Source organism: Scylla paramamosain, chromosome 37 (assembly GCF_035594125.1).
Source record: "Scylla paramamosain isolate STU-SP2022 chromosome 37, ASM3559412v1, whole genome shotgun sequence".
Taxonomy (NCBI): domain Eukaryota; kingdom Metazoa; phylum Arthropoda; class Malacostraca; order Decapoda; family Portunidae; genus Scylla; species Scylla paramamosain.
This window is the reverse complement of record NC_087187.1, coordinates 15422310-15439809: the sequence shown is the minus strand read 5'-3', so window position 1 is coordinate 15439809 and position 17500 is coordinate 15422310. Positions and strand designations below refer to the sequence as shown.

Sequence of the window (17500 nt, the reverse complement as noted above, 5' to 3'; positions counted from 1 at the left end):
GCCAAAAATGGTTTTCTAGTCATGGGAAGTCACTTGCTTGAATTATTAACATTTTTGTGCCACTTTTAAAAGACTTACTGGGGAGAGAACAAAAGGTGTGTTCATTATTAAGACAAGACGTTGAGCTGCAAAGGGGTTGACGCTGACACTCTTTGGTGTAAACGCGAGGCTTAGTACTGGTGGGCTGGCCTGCTCTGACCTATGTTGGGCCGCCTACTCTTGACTGGGCTGGACTGTGCTGGTGTGGACCGGACTGAACTGCTTTGATTTGGGCTGAACATGCATCCATTGGTCTCGCCTTCACGGGGACTAATGGTGTCTGATTTAAGTTACTTTGGTTTGCTGTGGACTGGGTTAGGTTAGTCTGGCCTGGAGGGAGCTCGACTAGTGTGGTACTGTGGTCTAGTCTGGTCTGATCTGGACTACATTACATAAATGGGACAATATTTTGCGTAGGAGAGAGAAATGGCCCCTCATGGAATCGGGAAGGACGCCTTCGATCCTCCACGCCACGTGTGCATGATGGGGGTGAATGTTTTTTTTTTTTTTTTTAACCCGCCGCCACCGAGGCACCGCGACAGCCATCCATTCCTCAATGCCTCAAATGCGCCGCTGGATTCCACTTAGGTGAGAGTCGGGCAGCATTAGTGCGCTGCGCCGGTAACACCCTCCCTGCCCCGCCACTATGATGATGAACGCAGCTTTGCACACCTCCCGTGACTGTCCGCGTTCCTCATAAATACACCAGCGTGACCTAACCAAGTGCCGCGCTTTGAAGGCAACTCACGGGGGTCTTGCCACTGCTTAGAGTTCAATGACTTCCTTTAGCAACGTCAGTAGGAAAAGCTGCGCATCAGTTCGCTCTGTCTTCTGTTTCTCTTTCGATGGCTTGAGACATCGCAGGCAAATTAGCCGTCCAGTTTTTCCGCTCCTGACACCCGCGCCTGTGATCAGCAACATTATTCTGCCATCTCGTCTTGCCAGTTCATCTTCGGGCGGCTTTGCTCACCAAGGGACACGCCGCCCTTGCAGAGCTAATGGGGTGATGGGTAGGGAGGTGTTGGGGTGATGGGTGGTGGATGATAGGCGGACAGGTGATGGGGTACAGGGTTACAGGGTTACAACGTGCAGCCGTCGCCGCCGCCTTTCTCACAGACGCCCCACCTTATCGTCTGTGTTCACAATCCTGCTCCTATTCTCTATAATTTTATTTTCTGCTTTGCTTCGTCTTCTTTTTTTGAGACTCTCCCCATTTGCCTGTACCTGCTTGTCTCACCTGTGTGCAAATCATCTACCGTACCTAGCTCGATTGATTAACCTTCTTAGTCGTCTCATCCATCTTTATTTATCGGTATTCGTGTCACGTCGTACATCTGCCTGTGTGTTTGCTTATAATTGTGTTCCCTGCTGTATCTGCATCACACTGATTTTATCACGTGGAACTTAAGACACGTTTTTCTAATTACTTCAAAGGCAGCACTTCACCAACATCTGGAGCGTCTCCTGAGGCATCCGGAATGGTTTCCGGGTTTCCTCTGAGCCAGACGAGCGGTGGCGAAAAATACGTGGAGTGGCCCAGAGCTTTGCTGACAGAAGAGACGTGTCCGCACCAACACTTACTTGTCAGCGCAAAGAGGTCTTGCTGGAGTAATCATTTCATCACGGAGTGGAATTATGACACGCTGCTTTATGATATATATATATATATATATATATATATATATATATATATATATATATATATATATATATATATATATATATATATATATATATATATATATATATATATATATATATATATATATATATATATATATATATATATATATATATATATATATATATATATATATTCCATCTTTAAAGAGCGTGGTGGTAACAAGAGTTAACACAGGAATGTTGCATCAGGGGAGGAGTCTCTCAAAGCTTAACTCAGTGACAGCGAGGGGAGAGGAGAGTGAGCTGCAGCTGGGAGAGTGTAGAGGGGGAGCGAGAGAGCTGTCAGCAATGTCAAAGGTCATGGAGGAAGGATAAAAAAGAGAGGCGTGAGTAAAGAGGTCATTCCCTCGTTAATCTATCACGAGAATAATAATAAAAAAAAATCCTTTTAACTTCCTCTACAGCCTATTGAACATATTGAAGCTTCGGACATAAATGTTTCAGAATCTGGGTTTTACAATCTTACTAAAGGTTTGAGGTGCCGCGTCCTGTCGTTTTTCGCAAATAAAATCTTAACAAAGCGGCGGATGAGGATGCTGTTTTGGCAGTGAATGTTTGATACCACGACCTAATTGGCAAAAACATGTTTTGTTCTCATATCTGGATGAGAAAGGCAATTGTAGGAATAAATTTAGGGTAAACTTGGCTAACTTTTACAGGCGCTGGTAGCGAAACTAGGTGTAGTCATGACAGATGCCCCGCCCACTCACCCTCTTGTGACGTCGATGTGATGCTTAACTTGGACCTAAGAGTAATCACCCATCCAACCAGCTGTTCCGCTTTTTTGCCTCACACACACACACACACACACACACCACAGTATCCTTGGCGCCCAGCCCTGCGGAGCCCCGCGCGGTTGAGTCGAAGGTAACAATTTTCCGTCTCTTCTTGTCGATATTTAGCGTAGTTTTTAGTTTTCCAGGTGTTTCCAGGTGTTGCCTAGACTCCCAGGAGGAGCAGGAGCTTGTGGAAGGGAGAGGAGGAGTATGATGGTGGTGGGAGGCGGGAGGAGGAGGAGGAGGAGGAGAAGGTACGAAAAAGAGAAAAAGATCTTTTCTTTTTTATTAATGGAGTTGGCATTGTTTTGATATTTAATGTATTGTTAGAAAAACGTCACAAGCTGCAGTATATTATAAAAGCCGTTCTAGCTGTGCTTTTGTTTGTCGATGAAATAACAGCATCATTCTTATTTCATTTTTTCTTATTAGCACGCCAAGGATTGTTTTGTTATTTAATTTCAGACTTAAGAAAAATGTAAGTAACATACGAGTATACCAAGTGATAATATCCAATAAAATGTAGTCTAGCAATGCGAAATATGGGAAATGGAGGAAGAGGAGGAAGAAAGAAGGGAGAAAGAGGGGAGGAGGGTCGGAGAGTGGTAGTGGCAATAAATGTTTTTTTTTTTATTCTTTTTTATTGTCATAATCATACACATTATATTACAAGGTTAAATTATATGCATTACATAAATATGTGTCAATAATTTGCTTGACAATGAGGACTGATACCTTGTGGTATATTTTGCCCTCCTCTGTACAATTTACTCAATTTATAATTTGAGGACTAATTTATTTAGCACGTGTCGCTGCAGCCACACGTGCTCTTAGTCACCGTGATGCCAGGTGTGTGCAGCAGGCGGGTGTGAGTAGTAGGAAAGGAAGAAGAAGATGAGGAGGAGGAGGAGAAGGAAGAGAGGGACTAGCGTGAGGTGAGGAAGACAGTGAGTGAGTGAGGGAGTGGCGGTCATGAGCGAAGGCGACATGCACAAGTGTGAGAGGCGGGCTGAGTGGGGACGTCGGTGGAGGCCGCGGCGAGGGAAGGAAAGGAGGAAAGGAGAGACGGGAGTGGGAAAAGTAGAAATAACAGAGAACACAAAGAGTGACGCAGGAAAGCAGGAAGGAAAGGCCGCCGTGGTGTGACAAGAGTAAAAGTGTCAGCAGGTTTGTAGCGAGCAGGGAGGCAAGAAATGTGTGTAGTCGTCTTTAATTTTTCTAAAAGTGTTTGGTTCATGTTATAAGAGTCTCACGCGGGTTTTATCCCACGTTTTTAGTTTGAACTTTTTTTACAATTTTTTTTTTATTAGTTTTACTGATTTTTATTGCTTTATTTCAATTTTGGCTTTTTTTTTTTTTTGGCTGAAAGCTTTAAATTTTTTGGGGACTGTGGTTTTATTTTGTGTATTTGTATTTTGCTTCAGTTTTAATCTCAGTTGAGTTGTTTATATATTGCTTGATTGTATGATTCTGTATGACAAACTGCGATCAATAAATTATCTGTCTATCTATCTATCTATCTGTATGTGTATGTGTGTGTGTGTGTGTGTTTGTAAGGCAGGGCATCAAATCTAACAGAGATTTTCAGTTTTGTCGTCTGAGTGGAGTCCAAGTACAAGCACTCCTATACTGCTAATTCTGTACTGCCACTCCTGCCGCCACAGCGCCAGTATTTCAGAGCAGGCACCACCGCCACCACCGCCACCGCCACGTGTTCACACCAACACGATGAAATCTTAAGTATTGAACTATAAAAAAAAAAGATCAAACATCAACAAGAGTAGCTCGTGCCTCATTACCGTGCCTGACAAATTTGTACGACCGCTCGCACCAGAACCTCATTTTGGGATATTTGTTAGAGAGAGAGAGAGAGAGAGAGAGAGAGAGAGAGAGAGAGAGAGAGAGAGAGTGGTGATAAGCCAGCAAATCAACAAGATAGTAGAACACAAACAGATAAGAGATTAGGGAAATTCAATAAAAAAGAAAACTATTCAAACAAAACCAGGAAGTAAGAAAGAAAAAAAAGACAAGCAAGTGGGCCATAAAGATAGATACCGATACCTGTGATAGATGAAAAATAAAGAACTGAGAGATGGCAAGTAAAATGAATAAAATGATGAGTGACAGCGGTGCAAATAGTTATACACACCATTCTATTTTATTTCGTTGAAACACAAAAATTTATTCCCTGGAAAAGAAATTAAAGAAAAGTGAGAAAATCAGGAAAAGTGACGTCCTTCCGTTTTGTCATGTCTTCTGGAGAAACTAAACTTTTTTTTTTCATTTAGTCTTTATTTTATTCCCATTTCTTGTTTTTCGCCTACACACACACACAGACAGACACACACACTCTCTCTCTCTCTCTCTCTCTCTCTCTCTCTCTCTCTCTCTCTCTCTCTCTCTCTCTATTCGTGGCGGTAAGAGGATTGGCTGTTAGTACAATAGGCTCTGGTTGAAATAGTTCCAATTATGCTCCCTAATTGCACTTGACTAACTTTTTCAATATGGCAACACGTGATTGTCCAGAACACTCCCTCCACCTCCCTCTCTTGCCTCCCCGAGTGACGGCAGGTGGGGGCGCGGGCGGCAGGGACGTGATGAGATAGGTAGTGGCAGGATGGGTAGTGGCAGATGTACAGAATAATGCGTGGTGTTGACAAAGAATGGGATGAGGAGTGAGTGAGGGTGGTGAACGCTCTTATAACTCGAGGATTAAACAAACATACCATCAAACAAACAAGAAATGCAACCAAGCCTCGGGTCTCCTTTATCAGCGAACAGTTGCTGTAATTCACGAGGCAACACAACAAGGGAGCATTTCACAAGCACTCAGGAGTAACGTGTCACATGCAGCCTCTTACCTGCTAACCTGCCTACTTACTAATTTTCTACTGGTATTCTTTCTTTTTCTTTGTTACTATCCTTCCTTCACTTTTATGTTCCCTCTCACGCCGCCTCCTGCTCCCTGATCAGCCTCGTGTGGGTGCCACTCATACCCCTTCCTGTCTGTCCTCGCCGCCTTTACTCTGCTCTCCTCCATTATAATATTGTTTTCCTCTTCCTCTCCCACAGCTTCCTCTCTGGCCATGTTCTTTTACCTTCCTTATTTACTTCATCCCTGTCATCTCATATTCCTTCTTTTCCTGTCTTCTTTCTTCCTTCGCGGTTCAGTTTTACGCTACACACATTTCTTGCCTCCCTGCTCGCTACAAACCTGCTGACACTTTCACTCTTGTCACACCACGGCGGCCTTTCCTTCCTGCTTTCCTGCGTCACTCTTTGTGTTCTCTGTTATTTCTACTTTTCCCACTCCCGTCTCTCCTTTCCTCCTTTCCTTCCCTCGCCGCGGCCTCCACCGACGTCCCCACTCAGCCCGCCTCTCACACTTGTGCATGTCGCCTTCGCTCATGACCGCCACTCCCTCACTCACTCACTGTCTTCCTCACCTCACGCTAGTCCCTCTCTTCCTTCTCCTCCTCCTCCTCATCTTCTTCTTCCTTCCCTACTACTCACACCCGCCTGCTGCACACACCTGGCATCACGGTGACTAAGAGCACGTGTGGCTGCAGCGATCCGTGAGGAAAGCGACACCACAGGACTCAAAGGTCAATCCTTTCCCCTCCTTTGTGACCACCAAGCAAACATATTCCGGATTTACATCACAGCGCGACAAAAGACATCACAAGGTTCATGAATGTGCTCACATCTGCTGCACGATAAACTCTTCCCATCACCAGGCAGCGCCACGCGAGCCTCGGGGAGTGTGCGGCGAAAAACAAGGTGACGTAGCTTCCTTCAAATGACTTAACTACCAAACTACTCTTCCATATTGTGCTAGTTTTCGTATGCTGAAAGTCTAATTCTCTCTCTCTCTCTCTCTCTCTCTCTCTCTCTCTCTCTCTCTCTCTCTCTCTCTCTCTCTCCTCCATCATGTTATTCTCACTCACTCCTACTTTTCCTCACTTTCCGCCGCCTCCACGCCTCCCTCGCCTCCCCACAGCTGGGGAGAGACGAGTGGCGGGTGAAGGAAGGTCTGGGGCAGATGGAGGAAAGTGGAGGAGTGGAGACAGGGTCGCCCCTCACCAAATTGGGGCCCTAAGCAAAATTTTATTTGGAGGCCCCGCCCTACCTCTCCCCATCCTTAATGTATCATTGGTGCAAAATGAATGGAGCCCCAATGGAAGGAATGAAGGATACGGGGGAAATCGGAGGAGTTCCACCAATAGGTGTGGAAAAGCTGAGAAATTCTGTCATATATTTGATGGATGTGTTAGAAGAAAGACAGGAGGAAGAGGAAGAGAAGGACGAGAAGGAGAAGGAGGAGGACGAGGCAAATGAGAGAGAGAGAGAGAGAGAGAGAGAGAGAGAGAGAGAGAGAGAGAGAGAGAGAGAGAGAGAGAGAGAATGTTAGTACCGTTACGTTACAATATCCCATCACACACACACACACACACACACACACTGACAAGGCAGAGGAAGGAGAGGTAAGGTGCTGCGCGGTGACCCAGGCACGGTGAGGGGAGGGGGCAGGGAGGAGCAGGATGGGGAGGGAAATGGAGGGCGTGGTGATCTGTCTTAGAGTAGTGAGGCAGACACACACACACACACACACACACACACTTGTTCACCATTCATGCAATCATCTGGTGAACAAACGTAACATTTAAACATTTCATTTCCTCAAGCTGTGCACTGGAAACAAAATTATCTGATATTTATAACACGCATGCAGATCTTGTTCCATTTGAAGTGTGTGGGACGGTCACGAGAAAGCGGGACAAACAAACAAACAAACAAAAAATGACATTTTACTTCATATATGTTGGAGGTGCGTTGAAAAAAAAAAAAAAAAACGTCTATTCTGCCTAAAAACGGTACTTTGCTTACATTACGTACATCGCTAAATTTGGCGGCAAATATTAAGAAAAAGCACTGAAACTGACTCCCGCTCCATTCTTCCTTCTTTCTTCCTCCTATTCCATTCCTCATTTCCTCCTCCTCCTCCTCCTCCTCCTCCTCCTACTACTACTACTACTACTACTACTATTACCACCACTACTCTATATGCCGATGATGCAAGTCTTCTCCTAGCAGATAATGATTTGTGTAACTTAAATGTAAAGTTAAATCAAGAATTGCATAACATATTCAAATGGATAACCGCAAACAAATCAACAGTGAACATTAATAAAACTAACTTCATATTGTTTCAAAGCCGCTCTGTTGTCAGTAATTTCGGAACAGTTTCTTACGGAGGTTGTGAGCTAAATCGTGTTTCTTCTACAAAATTCTTAGGAGTTATTATTGATGAAAATTTAAATTGGAAAAAGCATATACAGTCGGTGTGTTCAAACTTATCAAAAAGTTGTGGAATTTTATTGAGAATTAGGTACAATATTACAAGTGAAGCCTTACGCAGCTTATATTATTCATTATGTTATCTGTGCCTTGTTTACTGTTTATCGATCTGGGGCTGTACTTGGCCTACGGTTGTCAATGATGTCTATGTAGCACAAAGGAAAATAGTAAGAACCATTCATTGCCTTCAAAGGTAAATATGATTACAACTGAAAACTGAGATCTGGGATTATTTTTTTTCTACTGTTTTATTTTATTATTTTTTATTATTATTCACTGAAATTATTTATTATTTTTTACTGAGATTATTTATTTTCTACTGTTTTATATGATTTATATTGTTGCCCTGCCCTCTATATAAGTTGAATTTACATGTATATCACTCCTCTGTCCGCTAGGGAGCCTCGGCTCAGCGGGCTGGTGTCCGATTAATCATGTAATGCTACTCCTCTGTAAAAAAAAAAAAAAAAAATGCTGTTCTGGGCAATAAACAATCAATCAATCAATCAATCAATCAATCAGTCAATCAATCAATCAATCAGTCAATCAATCAATCAATCAATCAATCAATCAAACTACTACAACCACTACCACTCTCTCACCTTCTTCCCCCTTCATTCCTTGTTTACTTCTTCCTCCTCCTCGTACTACTACAGCTAATGATTGTTATATTCACCAGGTTTTGAAATTACAAAAGAGATCAGTGCGGGTTATCACATCTTCAAGATCCAGGGATCATTCTGCCTCATTCTTTAAAAGTTTAAAATATTGCCATTTCCTCAAGTTTATAAATATTGTGTTGCAAAATTAATGAACAAATATGTCAAAGAGTTGGTTCCGCGAGCATTGAGAGACATGTTTACCTCCAGCGAGGATATCCACTCTTACCCTACCAGACAAAGAGTTAATCATCGTCTACCACAAGACAGAACAGCGATGCTACACAAAACATTTAGAATTAAAGCAACTCATGAATGGAATCAAATGGCAGGGAAGGTAGACCATCATTGTTCTTTACCAACATACAAGTATAGAATCAAAAACTATTTAATTAATATGTAAATGATAACAGGTAGCTTTATTATAAATCAAAATGATTGGAGGTAGCATAAAATAAAATAAAAAAATGTTAAATAAATTAATCCTCAAATTATAAATTGAGTAAATTGTACAGAGGAGGGCAAAATATACCACAAGGTATCAGTCCTCATTGTCAAGCAAATTATTGACACATATTTATGTAATACATATAATTTAACCTTGTAATATAATGTCTATGATTATGACAATAAAAAAGAATTGAAAAAAAAAATTTATTGCTACTACCACTCTCCGACCCTCCTCCCCTCTTCTCTCTTCTTTCTTCCTCCTCTTCCTCCATTTCCCATATTTTCTTCTCTTCCTACCACAATATGTGCATTTCAGTTTGGAAATTGCCTGGGAATGGCCGGAAAACCCTGGAAATTGAGGGAAATGTTGACGAAGAGACACAGGTAGGGAGAAGCAAGATCTTGGTCTCGGTCTGGGTCCGTCATGTTTTTATTATGAGCGCTTTGAACCTGGCTGCAATCCTTTAATTTATTTAAGCCTTATTTGAGGCATTTTTTATTTTTTTTTATTTTTTTCGTGGTTAATTCTGGCTTTTCTTCTCATGTAAGTCTGCAAACACCCGAAACTTTGGTTAAATGTTGATGTGCAGGCAGGGAGGGAGGCAGGGAGAATGTCCGTCTCGATCCTTGTATTTACGTAGCGCAATTCATTTTGAAAATCACAAGAAGAAACATGACGCCCAGATTGGAATGCACTTCATATTCTGACTTGCTATTTACTTTAAATAATACCGTGAATATCAAACGATTTCTGGATTCAGTAATGATAAAGAAAAATGCAAAAAAAATAAAAAAATAAAAAATCTGTAACTTTTACGAACGGCACCACAAAAAACATCATAATATCGAGAAAGAAAACACAGCCAGATTAGATTTTATTACATATTCTGAATACATAAAATTTTTACTTCCCAGATAAATAAAGAAAACACAAATTTCTCGTGGTAAAAGAAAATAAATGTTCATATCCAGGAACGAACTTATTTCAAATTTGAAGATGCGCATTGCTAGACTACATTTTATTGGATATTATCACTTGGTATATGTTACTTACATTTTTTTTAAGTCTGAAATTAAATAACAAAACAATCCTTGGCGTGCTAATAAGAAAAATTAAATAAGAATGATGCTGTTATTTCATCGACAAACAAAAGCACAGCTAGAACGGCTTTTATAATATACTGCAGCTTGTGACGTTTTTCTAACAATACATTAAATATCAAAACAATGCCAACTCCATTAATAAAAAAAAAAAGATCTATTCTCGTCTTTTCCGTACCTTCTCCTCCTCCTCCTCCTCCTCCTCCTCCTCCTCCTCCTCCTCCCGCCTCCCACCACCATCATACTCCTCCTCCTCTCCCTTCCACAAGCTCCTGCTCCTCCTGGGAGTCTAGGCAACACCTGGAAACACCTGGAAAACTAAAAACTACGCTAAATATCGACAAGAAGAGACGGAAAATTGTTACCTTCGACTTAACGCGCGGGGCTCCGCAGGGCTGGGCGCCAAGGATACTGTGGTGTGTGTGTGTGTGTGTGTGTGTGTGTGTGAGGCAAAAAAGCGGAACTGCTGGTTGGATGGGTGATTACTCTTAGGTCCAAGTTAAGCATCACATCGACGTCACAAGAGGGTGAGTGGGCGGGGTATCTGTCATGACTACACCTGGTTTCGCTACCAGCGCCTGTAAAATTTAGCCAAGTTTACCCTAAATTTATTCCTACAATTGCCTTTTTCATCCAGATATGAGAACAAAACATGTTTTTGCCAATTAGGTCGTGGTATCAAACATTCACTGCCAAAACAACATCCTCATCCGCCGCTTTGTTAAGATTTTATTTGCGAAAAACGACAGGACGCGGCACCTCAAACCTTTAGTAAGATTGTAAAACCCAGATTCTGAAACATTCATGTCCGAAGCTCCAATATGTTCAATAGGCTGTAGAGGAAGTTAAAAGGATTTTTTTTTATTATTATTATTATTCTCGTGATAGATTAACGAGGGAATGATCTCTTTACTCACGCCTCTCTTTTTTATCCTTCCTCCATGACCTCTGACATTGCTGACAGCTCTCTCGCTCCCCCTCTACACTCTCCCAGCTGCAGCTCACTCTCCTCTCCCCTCGCTGTCACTGAGTTAAGCTTTGAGAGACTCCTCCCCTGATGCAACATTCCTGTGCTAACTCTTGTTACCACCACGCTCTTTAAAGATGGAATATATATATATATATATATATATATATATATATATATATATATATATATATATATATATATATATATATATATATATATATATATATATATATATATATATATATATATATATATATATATATATATATATATCATAAAGCAGCGTGTCATAATTCCACTCCGTGATGAAATGATTACTCCAGCAAGACCTCTTTGCGCTGACAAGTAAGTGTTGGTGCGGACACGTCTCTTCTGTCAGCAAAGCTCTGGGCCACTCCACGTATTTTTCGCCACCGCTCGTCTGGCTCAGAGGAAACCCGGAAACCATTCCGGATGCCTCAGGAGACGCTCCAGATGTTGGTGAAGTGCTGCCTTTGAAGTAATTAGAAAAACGTGTCTTAAGTTCCACGTGATAAAATCAGTGTGATGCAGATACAGCAGGGAACACAATTATAAGCAAACACACAGGCAGATGTACGACGTGACACGAATACCGATAAATAAAGATGGATGAGACGACTAAGAAGGTTAATCAATCGAGCAAGGTACGGTAGATGATTTGCACACAGGTGAGACAAGCAGGTACAGGCAAATGGGGAGAGTCTCAAAAAAAGAAGACGAAGCAAAGCAGAAAATAAAATTATAGAGAATAGGAGCAGGATTGTGAACACAGAAGATAAGGTGGGGCGTCTGTGAGAAAGGCGGCGGCGACGGCTGCACGTTGTAACCCTGTAACCCTGCACCCCATCACCTGTCCGCCTATCATCCACCACCCATCACCCCAACACCTCCCTACCCATCACCCCATTAGCTCTGCAAGGGCGGCGTGTCCCTTGGTGAGCAAAGCCGCCCGAAGATGAACTGGCAAGACGAGATGGCAGAATAATGTTGCTGATCAAAGGCGCGGGTGGCAGGAGCGGAAAAACTGGACGGCTAATTTGCCTGCGATGTCTTAAACCATCGAGAGAGAAACAGAAGACAGTCCGAACTGATGCGCAGCTTTTCCTACTGACGTTGCTAAAGGAAGTCATTGAACTCTAAGCAGTGGCAAGACCCCCGTGAGTTGCCTTCAAAGCGCGGCACTTGGTTAGGTCACGCTGGTGTATTTATGAGGAACGCGGACAGTCACGGGAGGTGTGCAAAGCTGCGTTCATCATCATAGTGGCGGGGCAGGGAGGGTGTTACCGGCGCAGCGCACTAATGCTGCCCGACTCTCACCTAAGTGGAATCCAGCGGCGCATTTGAGGCATTGAGGAATGGATGGCTGTCGTGGTGCCTCGGTGGCGGCGGGTTAAAAAAAAAAACATTCACCCCCATCATGCACACGTGGCGTGGAGGATCGATGGCGTCCTTCCCGATTCCATGAGGGACCATTTCTCTCCCCTACGCAAAATATTGTCCCATTTATGTAATGTAGTCCAGATCAGACCAGAATGGACCACAGTACCACACTAGTCGAGCTCCGTCCAGGTCAGACTAACCTAACCCAGTCCACAGCAAACCAAAGTAACTTAAATCAGACACCATTAGTCCCCGTGAAGGCGAGACCAATGGATGCATGTTCAGCCCAAATCAAAGCAGTTCAGTCCGGTCCACAGCAGCACAGTCCAGCCCAGTCAAGAGTAGGCGGCCCAACATAGATCAGAGCAGGCCAGCCCACCAGTACTAAGCCTCGCGTTTACACCAAAGAGTGTCAGCGTCAACCCCTTTGCAGCTCAACGTCTCGTCTTAATAGTGAACACACCTTTTGTTCTCTCCCCAGTAAGTCTTTTAAAAGTGGCACAAAAATGTTAATAATTCAAGCAAGTGACTTCCCAGGACTAGAAAACCATTTTTGGCTATACTTTTCAATGATGGGAGTAGTAGTAATAGTAGTAGTAGTAGTAGTACTGCTGCTACTTCAACTACTACCACTACTACTACTACTACTACTGGCCACCTGACACAAAGCCCGCCACTGTTATCCAAAGCATGATTGCTATTATCAGGCTGCAGGAGGGCGTCCTTATCTGCTGTCCCTGTAACCTTCGGTATATTGAGTGCCGAGATTACTATCTAGGTTTGGTCATCACTTTGGCTTCATTGTAGATAAATCAATAAATAAATAAATAAATAAATAAATAAATAAATAAATAAATATATATATATATATATATATATATATATATATATATATATATATATATATATATATATATATATATATATATATATGTGTGTGTGTGTGTGTGTGTGTGTGTGTGTGTGTGTGTGTGTGTGTGTGTGTGTGTGTGTGTAATGAACAAGTAACAGAAATGCAGAAAAACCTTGACAAATTGACAGAGTGTGGGCAAACCTGGCACATTAATTTTAATACAGATGAAGTGCAACGTGCTTCACGTAGGGCATAGAAATGAGAAAGCAAAGTATATTTTGAATGGTAGCCAACTTTAAGTGTTGACAAGGAAAATGATTTAGGAGTGACAATATCGAGTGGCTTAAAACCTAGCCAACAATGTTCACAGGTCGTCAAGAAAGCAAATAAGGTAGTTGGCTTAATTGGCAGATCTTTTGAATATAAATCTAAGGATACAGTCCTCACTTTGTATGACTCTTTAGTCCGTCCCCTTTCGGAATATTGCGTTCAAGCATGGCGCCCCTGCTACCAGAAAGACATTGATCAATTAGAAAGAGTTCAGCGTAGAGTAACAAAAATGATACCAAGCCTAACAAACAAATCATGCGAAGAGCGTCTTAAACAATTCAATCTTTTTCCACTAACACAAAGAAGACTAAGAGGCGACTTAATACAGCTGTTTAAAATCATCAAAGGCATTGATAACATGGACTGCAGTAAATGTTTCACCATAGACTTTTCAAAGTACACGCGAGGAAACGGTTGCAAAATTGTTGGCAAATCCTACAATTCTCACGAATATTTTTTTTTTTTCCATCGAGTAGTAAATCTGTGGAATGGGCTTCCTCAAGACGTGATACACTGCAACACCGCAGATACTTTTAAAGGCCGTGTTGATAAATATCTTGCCTGCAATCCGCGGATAACAGCGATTGTTTGCTAGTGATTAACTTCCTTGCCCTCAGGAAATGGGGGCACCTCATTTCATCTATTTTCTTTCTTTCCTATAAAATTTCCTTCAGGTTTTCTTTCTTCTCTAACCCTGTAAGGTATTTCTTTCCCACCTGTTTTCCTGTACGGCTTATGCCGGAGGGAGTGGAGGGTGGGGAGAAAACCTTCTGCTTTCCTGTCCTTTTTTTCTACTATCACCTTAGTAGTCCTAGGTCAAGTCACCTCGTGAGAACCGCAAGGTGTGTTGTGGCCTGTTTTTCCATGTAATTCTATGTAATTCTATGTAATTCAGTTAAATCAGTAACTAAAGTAGTCCAAACACAATCCAACCTAACCTAACCTAACCTAACCTCACCTAACCTAACCTAACCTAACCTAACCTAACCAAACCTAACCTCACCTAACGTACCAATCCTAGCCTCACCTAACCCAACCAAACCACCCTTAACCCAACCTGATCAATCCTAGCCTCACCTAACCCAACCAAACCACCCTTAACCCAACCTGATCAAACGTAACCTTACCCAACCCAACCAAACCAAACACAACCTCGCCTAACCAAACACCTCCAACCAAACCAGAGAGGGTGTGGAGAGAAACAGTGTGTGTGGATTGTTACCAATTTCACAGGTATTGTACGTCTCTCTCTCTCTCTCTCTCTCTCTCTCTCTCTCTCTCTCTCTCTCTCTCTCTCTCTCTCTCTCTCTCTCTCTCTCTCTCTCTCCTTCCCCTTCAGATTGCATCATTTAAGTGTTGTTAGGAAGATTTTTTGTGATTGCTTAGTTTCCCCTTGAAAAACAAGAGGGAGGAAAATAAAGAGTAAATGATTGTGTGTGTGTGTGTGTGTGTGTGTGTGTGGATGATTGCTTAATTGAGGGCTGGTAGTTTGTCTCAGGTGTGAAAGGGTGCGTTAATTAGAAATGATGAGGTGTTATGACAGGAAAGAAATTATGAAGGGGGATGAAATGAGGATGATGGAAAAGCGGAGGAAGAGGAGGAGGAGGAAGTGGAGGAGGAGGAAGTGGAGGAGGAGGCGGAAAAAGAAGGAAGAAAAAAAGTAGTGAAAAAGGTGAGAAGTAAAACGATTTATAGAGGTACCAGAGAGAGAGAGAGAGAGAGAGAGAGAGAGAGAGAGAGAGAGTGTGGACGTAATACCGTTGATCAGAGATATTGTAAGTCAGAGGAGTGATGGGGGGGAGGGGAGAGGAAAGGGAGATAACACAGAAGAAACTCGGGTATTCTCCTGTCTCTCACCATTTCTTCATCTACTCCACATCTTTCGTTCCTCTCCTTCTCCTCCTCCTCCTCCTCCTCCTCCTCCTCCTCCTCCTCCTCCTCCTCCTCCTTCTTTCTTCCTCCATTCTTCCTTCCTTTCCTTCATAATGGGTCTCTTCTTTCATTCTCCTCTGACACACACACACACACACACACACACACACACACACACACACACACACACACACACACATATATATATATATATATATATATATATATATATATATATATATATATATATATATATATATATATATATATATATATTAGAACGGTCACCCTTTTTAGGAACAGGTTAAATGTAGGTAAACTTCCAGCAAGAAAGAAAGGTAGATGTTGACAGACAGGGCTGAAAGAGTTTGACTAGGCAAGGTGCAAGCACGGAGGCACAGTTTCGGAGAACAATAGGAGGGCCCCCATCAGGTCCATAAGTCTTCTGAGGGTTTAGGCCAGCAAGGGCATGGAAAACAGCATTGCGAAAAATTTTAATAGGTGGCATGAAGTAGTAAGAGAGAAAGAGAGGGAGGAACAAGCCCAGAATCATCCAAGGTAGTGTTTTTAACAAAGGTTTGAGCGGAGAGTTCAGCTTTAGAAATAGATGTGATAGCAGTGGTGCCATCTGGTTGAAACAGAGGAGGGAAAGAAGAAGCAAAGCTTTTGGAGATTTTTTTGGCTAGATGGCAGAAGTCACGAGGGGAGTTAGATCTTGAAAGGTTTTGACACTTTCTGTTAATGAAGAAGTTTTTGGCTAGTTGGAGAACAGACTTGGCATGGTTCCGGCTAGAAATATAAAGTGCATGAGATTCTGGTGATGGAAGGCTTAAGTACCTTTTTGTGGGCCACCTCTCTATCATGTATAGCACGAGAACAAGCTGTGTTAAACCAAGGTTTAGAAGGTTTAGGACGAGAAAATGAGTGAGGAATGTACGCCTCCATGCCAGACACTATCACCTCTGTTATGCGCTCAGCACACAAAGACGGGTCTCTGACACGGAAGCAGTAGTCATTCCAAGGGAAATCAGCAAAATACCTCCTCAGGTCCCCCCAACTAGCAGAGGCAAAACGCCAGAGGCATCTTCGCTTAGGGGGATCCTGAGGAGGGATTGGAGCGATAGGACAAGATACAGATGTGAGATTGTGATCGGAGGAGCCCAACGGAGAAGGAAGGATGACAGCATAAGCAGAAGGATTAAAGGTCAGGAAAAAGGTCAAGAATGTTGGGCGTATCTCCAAGACGGTCAGGAATACGAGTAGGGTGCTACACCAATTCCTCTAGGTCATGGAGGAGGAGTTTGGAGAGAGGTATACAGCACAGATAAATTTAGTTTGAAAGTGACTCTGTAGTCATAGCCAGATGATGGAAAACTGGGAAGATTCAAGAGCGTGGGCATGAGAGCAGATTAAGTCATTGCGCACATAAACGCAGCATCCAGCTTTGGATCGAAAATGAGGATAAAGTAAGAGGGAACAGAAAAGGGGCTACTGTCAGTTGCCTCGGACACCTGAGTTTCAGTGAGGAAAAGAAGATGAGGTTTAGAAGAGGAGAGGTGGTGTTCTACAGATTGAAAATTAGATCTTAGACCGCGAATGTTACAGGATTGAAAATTAGATCTTAGACCGCAAATTTTACAGAAGTTAATGAAGAAAAAGTTGAGGGGGGTGTCAAGACACTTAGGGTCGTCGACAGAAAGATAGTCCGACCTGGGGACATTTAATTTCTTAACACAAGGCGAGAGGTCTCATACAGTTGCTACGTGGCTCTTAATTACTTATAATTACACTTGATTACTTACAAAGCAGGCTGGTCACTACACTGCTTGCATACACAAAGCGGCAGATCTCATTATTCTCCTGAGTAACTATCGAAAAAAACTTCAACTTTCACTCAGGAAACTTCAACTTTCACTCAGGCCAGCCACTTTTAAGGGACAAACTTTAAACTCGTCAGAAAAAATCTTGCTGTTTTACACAAAGTACCTAATTAGATAAAAGAGAGAAA

General features: G+C 42.4%; 1 protein-coding gene across 1 annotated transcript in view; it reads left to right on the top strand.

Moving 5' to 3' along the window:
* The first annotated feature begins 4965 nt into the window (after positions 1-4965).
* The window catches only part of LOC135091521 (tripartite motif containing 13-like), a 60169-nt gene continuing 47634 nt past the window's right edge, over positions 4966-17500 (top strand). The window contains exon 1 of the mRNA XM_063989247.1: positions 4966-6278. The gene's annotated coding sequence lies outside the window, so the exon portion shown is untranslated. The remainder of the gene's footprint in view (positions 6279-17500) is intronic.